This window comes from Sparus aurata, chromosome 6 (assembly GCF_900880675.1).
Source record: "Sparus aurata chromosome 6, fSpaAur1.1, whole genome shotgun sequence".
Lineage (NCBI taxonomy): Eukaryota > Metazoa > Chordata > Actinopteri > Spariformes > Sparidae > Sparus > Sparus aurata.
The window spans coordinates 32,203,546-32,211,458 of record NC_044192.1 but is presented as its reverse complement, the minus strand read 5'-3'; positions in this window follow the sequence as shown (position 1 = coordinate 32,211,458).

Here is a 7,913-nt window from a genome sequence, read left to right as displayed (position 1 = left end):
ACGCTATAAGGTGTTGTTTTTTTGTATCCAGGAGGGAGAGGGTAGAAAAGTCTCCCATAAGCCTCAATGTTAATTTTGAGGCTTAACTTCTGAAGGAGAGGAGATATTTTTCACTCTACATAAATGAAAAAGACATTACAGAGTTCAACAATGTCTCTTGTTACTAACTACATAAATATTTTGTCTATAACCATTACAGTTTTTTCTAGACTCGCAGCAGTTTGGGAGGTGTTTTCATTCTTATCAGGAAATTTTTAACTTTGGTTCTGCAACTGCTTCAGCATACGTTCAGCTAAAGAAACAGTTCAACTATAAACCTTTTCAGCTTTTCTGCCTTTTCGTCTTTTTCGTCTTCTTTTTCAGCAAATGGGGGAAATTTCTAACTTTGGTTCTTTAGTGCCTCAGCAGTGTAGTGCAATGTATTATAATTTTTTGCATTTTAGGCAAGTATGTTCGTGTATATTCTGCAGTTTTTCCTAAATCGCTTCACCTGTCAGCATACACACTGTATTTTCGCAGGAAATGCAAATGTTTCTAGTTACCCATCATGTTTGCAAAAGCAGGATTACGGTTGTTTATTGTGAGATTTTACTAGGAAAACCTCAAACGTATTAACAGAGTGTCAAAACAACTCAGTGTTGCCTTTATTTTATACATCGGACTCAAACGGTGGTCTCTTGGGTCAACGTCCAGTGTGTATTTAACTCAACCGTCATCCCCAGCCCCTGCACCATACAACCTAATTTTGCTATTTAAGGTAGTACACTGACTTCCTCTTGTGCTGCTGTAAAATTACAATGGCCACTAGAGGTCGATGCCTGACAAGACAAGGAGCCTAAAGATGGTTCTCAATAAGCTCCCTTCACAGTCTACATACAGTACATGATGGTTTTTCTGATGAAGATACCCTGATGGTTCCCACACACCTCCATATGCAGACTTTTTTACTCCGTGTACTAAGTCTTGCATTATTTGGGGTCAAGCTGAAACACTGTCCGCAAGTGCAGAGATGGCTTTTTTTCTGCTGGTATTTTGTGCTTGTTTATCGTTACTGGAACATAAATTAGGCTTTCGTATTAAGCTGTCTTGACATTTCTTAACTTGAGTTGGCTTTCAGAAACTAATGCAGATTGTTTAACTTGTGATTCTTCCCACAGTTAGTACATTAGCATGCTAGTGACAGTAGTTCTCCATGCGGTAACTGACCATGCTGTTATACTATTAGGTGTTGGTCCTGTTAGTTAAGATACAACCTAAATATGTCCCTAAATGAGACAATTTACAAGCTTTTTGTTTTTTTTATATGATAAAGGAGACAGACATTTGCACTGCAAAGACAGTTAACTCTCCTTATATTGTGAGGAGTAGATGTCTCTTCCCTACAGCCTTTTTCTGAACCTTTGCAGTTCAAGCCTGTTTAAGTATCCAGCCTAAAATCCACCCACAGCTTTTCCCCACTGTTCTTTGCCCAATCTCTGCAGGGAATTAGAGAATATATCTTTTTTTTTTATCACAGGTTAGTAGACATACAAGAAGTAAAAGTATCCAACGCCTTGCCCATAGTACCATGTTACCACAGAGACAGAAAAACACTATCTACATACCAAAACTACAGATACTGTACCTTTGCTTTCTGTTAAGATGCAAAATGACCTGAATGTAGGAGCTGCCGTTGGCATTTCATGTATTCTGTTGAGAACCATCGATAAGTAGATCTATAAAGGTCATCGTCTGTTCAGATTCTTAATTATTACATATCATTTTGGCTAGTTGATTTTAATAAGGAAAAATAAAGGCCTGAGTCAGAGCACATCTTTTGAGCCCTGGCACACACTAAAGCTGTTTCATTGTAAATATTATTAATTTTTTACCACACAAACATTTGGTTATTGGCACCAAATACTAAGTACAGCTGAGGCTGGGGCCTAATAGCAGCAGAACTTTGTTAAGTGATTACAATTCATCCTATAACAAATATCATGGCAACTATCCTGTAGCTTTTGGGTCTCATTCAAAACCCCAACTGTCAACCTCTTGGTGGTGCTAGAGGGAATGTCAGGGATCATCAAAGTCCTTGGCATTCTTAATAATAAATGCAATTTAATTTTTAAATTTCGTAAAATTTTGATTTATTTTAATGATCATATTTAATTTGATAATTAACAGCTAGGGGATTATTAAATTCAGTTAATTAATCAGTCAGTCTTCTGGGCACCATGATCATTGTCAAAATATATTGACAATTCATCCAGTAGTTGGTGATACTCTATATTTCAGTCTGAGGTGATTCACTGGACTGACCAACTGAACGACTGAAAGACTGACAGTGCTGCTTAAACCTCTGGTGCAAAGATAAAAGAGAGCATGAACCATACACACCTCAACTGGGTCGGCAGCAAGAGGATATCTGAGTAATGGCCGGGAAGACAAAAGTAGAGCAGTCATCAATCTTATTCATTACCTTTACTCATTCTTTACCTTCAGATGTGCTTGCTCATGCTTCTGCATTAATTCTGCTTTCTATAAGAAGACCATCTATAAGGAGGTGATGGTCAGAAATGTATATGTTATGTTCATGAAAAGAAATAAACTTTGGTGCATTAAATGCTTGAGGAGGGCACCTAGAGGATGATGTAGATGGATTTTCCCAGTATATCCGTGTATTACCTAAATGCAGCTTCAGAGCAAAAACAGCAGTACAGCTACAAATAAGCAAGTGAGAAAATGGACAATCAGGATGTTATATAGGCTATATCCCATTGCAACTTGAGTGTTCTTTACTGAAGGGCCACATATTAATCGCTTTTGGGCTCAACTGCCTTTGAGTGTGTATTGAAGTACAGCAATACCAGCAAATTACAATTTAACCTAAACCTCTAAAGTGAAGTGGTTGCATTTGGAGCACAAAATCCCATTGGCAAAACATGAGAGGATATAATTTTCCTTTACATAGATTGGGGCATTAAATGCAGTTTGGCACATCAGTGTGCTACAACAAAGAACTGGTAAAATATGTTTTCATAGTTCAATTTAAGTGTTGTAGAAATCATTGGCAAACTTCGGTACACTTCCTCCCAGAGTTATTCTTCATCATTCTATATGTGATAATGTAGGATGTGAAGAGACACTTAATTAGCAGGAATGAAATGTGCTTCACAGTAAGAGCTTAATTTTGTGATTTTTCATTTGTGATTAAGAATGTGTTTTCACGCAAAAAGTCTGCGTAATGCAGCTTGAACAAGATGAAGACTGGGTAAACCTGAGGTCAAAGTAGGACGCCTTGCTTTACATCTTGATGTCTAAAATGCTGGTGAGACTATGAGACGGTTTGATCATGAAATTAGATTTTGTGACAGAGCTGTGACCATTAACGCCTGTTACTAGCGAACACATCGACAAGCATTCCATTGCATACACAGATGAATTGTGTCTGCACAGAAGGGATTTCAGCAGTTTTTTTCAGTCTTGTTTCAACAAGCTATTCTCATTCTCAGGTCATAACATTTTGTTACGCCCCTGAAGTGTCTCATACAGACGCTCAAGGTTCCTTTTGTAAGGTATGACAGACTCTCTGCCAGAAAGTCTTTCTAACATGTGGTGAACAGTCCCACATTGGCAAGGTCATTATAAAGATCATGCTTCTGGTGAAGGTAATAGCAAAAACATAGGTGACACAAGTTAACATTAAAATATAGGTCAGCTGTGAAAGCAGCTTATCTACGACTCATATTTACATTTCTTGTGGCACCCTTTAGCAGATGAAAGGCAAGGCAAGTTTATTAGTATAGCACAATTCAGACACAAGGCAACTCAAAGTGCTTTACAGGACCATACAAATTACATTAAGAAACAAACATTAAAACAAGTGGGCTAAAATAGAAAAGGTTTTAAAGAGACAAGATTGTAGAATAAAAGTCACAATGCAGTTCAAAGACTTGAAATTGCTTCAGTTATAAGCAGTGGCAAACAGAAATGTTTTTTGTTCATCTTGATTTAAAAGAGGTGAGAGATGGAGCAGACCTGCAATTTTCAGAGAGTTTGTTCCAGGTATGTGACACATAGTAACTGAATGCTGCTTCTCCATGTTTGCTTCTGACTCTGGGGACTGAAAGCAGATCGGTACCTGAAGATCTCAGAGGTCTGGATGGTTCATAATGTGGCAGCTGATCAGAAATGTATTTTGGCCTGGTCCACATTATATCTGATGGAGCAGATAAACATCTTTTGTCACAACAAAAGATGATGTAAGGTGGATGTCAACTGCTGGAAGAGAGAGAGAATGGACCACACAAGATTTTATAGGTTGATGACGCTCCGTTGAGTTTTTATTTAAGGCGTTTCAGTCACACTGTGCACACATAACCACATGCAAAAGCTTTCTTAAACGTTTCAAGTTTTTTGCAGTTAACACGGGTAATCTATTTGCAATACTGTGTCCGAACTTGTCCTGTGAATACAAAAACAGAGCACTTTTGAAACATCCTGCATTAATTCAATAATTAATACAATTAAAGGTATTATATGTTCTCAACTCAAATACTGTCACTTTGGGATTGTAGGTCGGTTTTGGTTGCCATCTTGTAGCGTCAGCATTTGATGGCACAAGTTTGGAAACCCAAAACGTTAGTATTTGATGAGTTGGGAGTGAGACTTACAAATCAACTTTATTATAAATAGGACCTTTAAGCATTACCTTACAGTATGTTTTGTACTATGGCTTGCTGCTTTCATTATGCAGACTGCGCGGTGTATTGAAAACACTGTTCAATTTTTAAGGGCCTCTCGACAGTGGAGGAGTCGGTCTCAGTGGGGCCACAGAGGACGTAATATTTATTGATTCCTAAACCCCTCAGTTGACAATGAATGAACACACATCTAGAAAAGTGACTGTTTCCATGATGAAGTACCATTAGAAAAAAAAAAAATCTTTTTAGTTATCATTTGGAGAGAAGGTACAAACAAAGATCAGGTGGCTTGGAGCTACAATTCGCTTCAATTTCTCTGTGCAAACAGCCGGAACAGCATGGACAGGGCTCACTTTATTGTTATTTTTTATGCTTTTCACAGATCCACCATGTATATTGTTGGATTGTCTGTGAAGCAGGGGCTGTATTCCCTTGAATAAAATAGCCCCAACTCAGATGTATTTGCTCAGTGATGCCTCAATAGCATTTACTACCCTTGCAGATGGCTGCTCTCCTATAGCCTGGGGGGACATAGTCAAATCTGAGCTGCTTTTAACAGTAACCCAGTGAGTTGGCTTCGGTTGTGTTAGTATTTATCTTGGGGAGAGGAGTATATTTATCTGCAGAAAAAATTGAATAAGAGAGGACTCTCAACACCTTCAGGGGTAAAAATGAATGTATGCAAGTTTCTATATAACTGCCTGTGGATGCTCTCCTCAGGTTAATAAGACATGATCAGTTGTGCTAAGCGTTTTGCATCACACATCTCTGCCTTGCTATTTCGAGCGAAGTCAGGAAGCTCAGTCATGTAGCAACTCTGGTGCAATTCCCCATGGGAGAGATGATGAGACTAATCCAGGACCATTCGATCAAATGAAACTTTTCAGTCAAGCTATTTTTCAGTGTCACATTTCTTTATGTTTGATCCATGAGGTAGGCTTGTCCCATTGGCATCATCTATCATCATCAAGTCGCGCTACTGGGCTCTCCTGACCACTGAGCAGTCGCTCTCGGGAGACGGATGCCTCCGAGGAACATCTGTCAATCAAAGACTTGTGCAGGTTTTGCTGCATTTCCATCTTCAATCAACCGCAAAGAAGCACATGACTCTTATATCCTGGCATCTAGCTGCAGTCCTGGAGCTTGTAAAGGTATGCATGCAAGTGTGCTGGTGTACACATGCACTCAGAAACAACAAACACAGAATATTTCTATACTCTCTTTGTCACTCCAGTTATCCATATAGAGATTTTCACATGCCTGTCACTGATGGGATTCCCATGCCAGCTCTGTTAAAACTAAAGCTCCAAGCCAAGACTGGGAAATGAGCCTCTTGGAGGAGAGGGTTTTGAAGCCAGGAGGAGTGTAAACATTAATTCTAGTTAGAGTTGGCACCTGTGAGTGAGTGTATGTGTGTGTGTGTGTGTGTGTGTGTCTGTGTGTGTGTGTGTGTGTGTGTGCTGAGGTGAGTGGAGCACTCTAAAATTTGAAAACGCCCTCAATCAGTCTGCATTCAAAAGATTTGTAAGATGCAGTATTAGCTCAGAGATGAATGCAAAGTAAGACTTTGTCAAGCCTTTGGCGATGCAAGAGCAGCAGTTCATTCTGTCACCAGAGAATCATTTTTGAGCAGCTTTGAAGGCTAATCAATGGCACCCGACATCTAACTACAAAGACCCCTGATTTAAGCAGTCTCGTTAGCAGAAAATATCTAAACATGCCAGCGCTGCTCACCTGGATGGAGGACTGAGTCCTTGAAATATCAATGCACCGAACAGCTGCTGATGAAGTGCTGACAGACAGGCTACAGCGGGGATAATCAGTGAGTGAGACAGTCCCCTGAAGAGAGGAAGGACGGGACAGACGACAGATTTTTGGGATGTTTGCGGTCACCAAAGGTTGAGCACTACTCAGACCCAGAAGATGACAGCGTTAATTGGGGTCACACCTCCAGGATATCCTCTACCTTTCAATGTAATTTTCTTTGGAGGATGATTTGCCCACAGGATCAGAGGAGAGACTGGTACAAATGAGTCCAATTTTTCTTCAGGGACTTATCAGTGAAGTGGGAATACAGGGATCATTTCATCAAATCATATCAGTGTTTGGAGACAATATGTAGCATTCCTCCTTTGCCAATAATAATAAGTACTAGTTGCCAAGTTGCAAGCACCATGTCATTAATCTGCTGTGCGCCGCACTCAATTACTCCATTTTCTCCAAGGACTTGGTAACAGACTGTGGCCTTAACTGTGGTTTCACAACATCTATAATTAGAAAAACAATTATTCAATTCCATGATAATCATGGTTGCAACACTGTGTAACACACAAATCACACCCTGTGTACAGCTGTGTTGTCTCTCTCACTGTTCCCGCTCACCTTCAGAGTTCATGTGGGGCTAATGAACACAGCTCATAAGAGCTACATGCTCCCCAGCGGTTCAGGAAGATATTCACTTGTTTATGTTCGCCATATGGTTGGTGCAACTTTTCAGTGGGGACCTGGGGATAGGGTTACCTTCAAAAGAGGTCTCTACACAAATGTTCTGTTTGCTTACGTGTTAGTTGTGCAGAACCTACTATTTTTAAACGCTATTTTTAGGTCACTTTAAGGGCACTGTCACTGTTCAACTACAAAGAGAAAAAAAACACTGAAGTACCTTTATTTAAATAATTTATCATGTATTTTATTCAGCATGCATATAGGCCTACCCTTGCAGTTCCCCAACCCCATATCAAGGGCAGAAGATGATGGGTGGCATTTGTAAATCTGAAAGGGGCAGAAAGAAGCTCTCCAAGACATCCATGCCAAAAAAGGGATATTTATTAACAAAATGTTATTGAGACAGAGGCTAAACTGACAGCACAAGCATAAAGCAGCTATGATAGAAATATAAGCAAAAGTTATCGATAACACAATGTGAAATGTGTCACTCGAAGTGGTGAACCTATGGAGCATTATCACCTGAAGCTGAAGCTCTCCCAGTTTTACAGAGCGTCATGGTGAGTTTTCAACTCATTGTTTAACTGCACAGCTGCAACTTTACTGTTTTGGTTTACTCTCATCGCTCTCATAAGGCGCCATTGCCAGCAGCAGGCAGATGTTTTCACGCTCTGGACCAGCCATAAACTACCAGCTCAGCACCAGACAGCAGAAATACACGGTTAAAGATTAGCTGGTGAACACAGCAGAGCGATAACAGCCAAAAAAGTAAATATAAAGGGC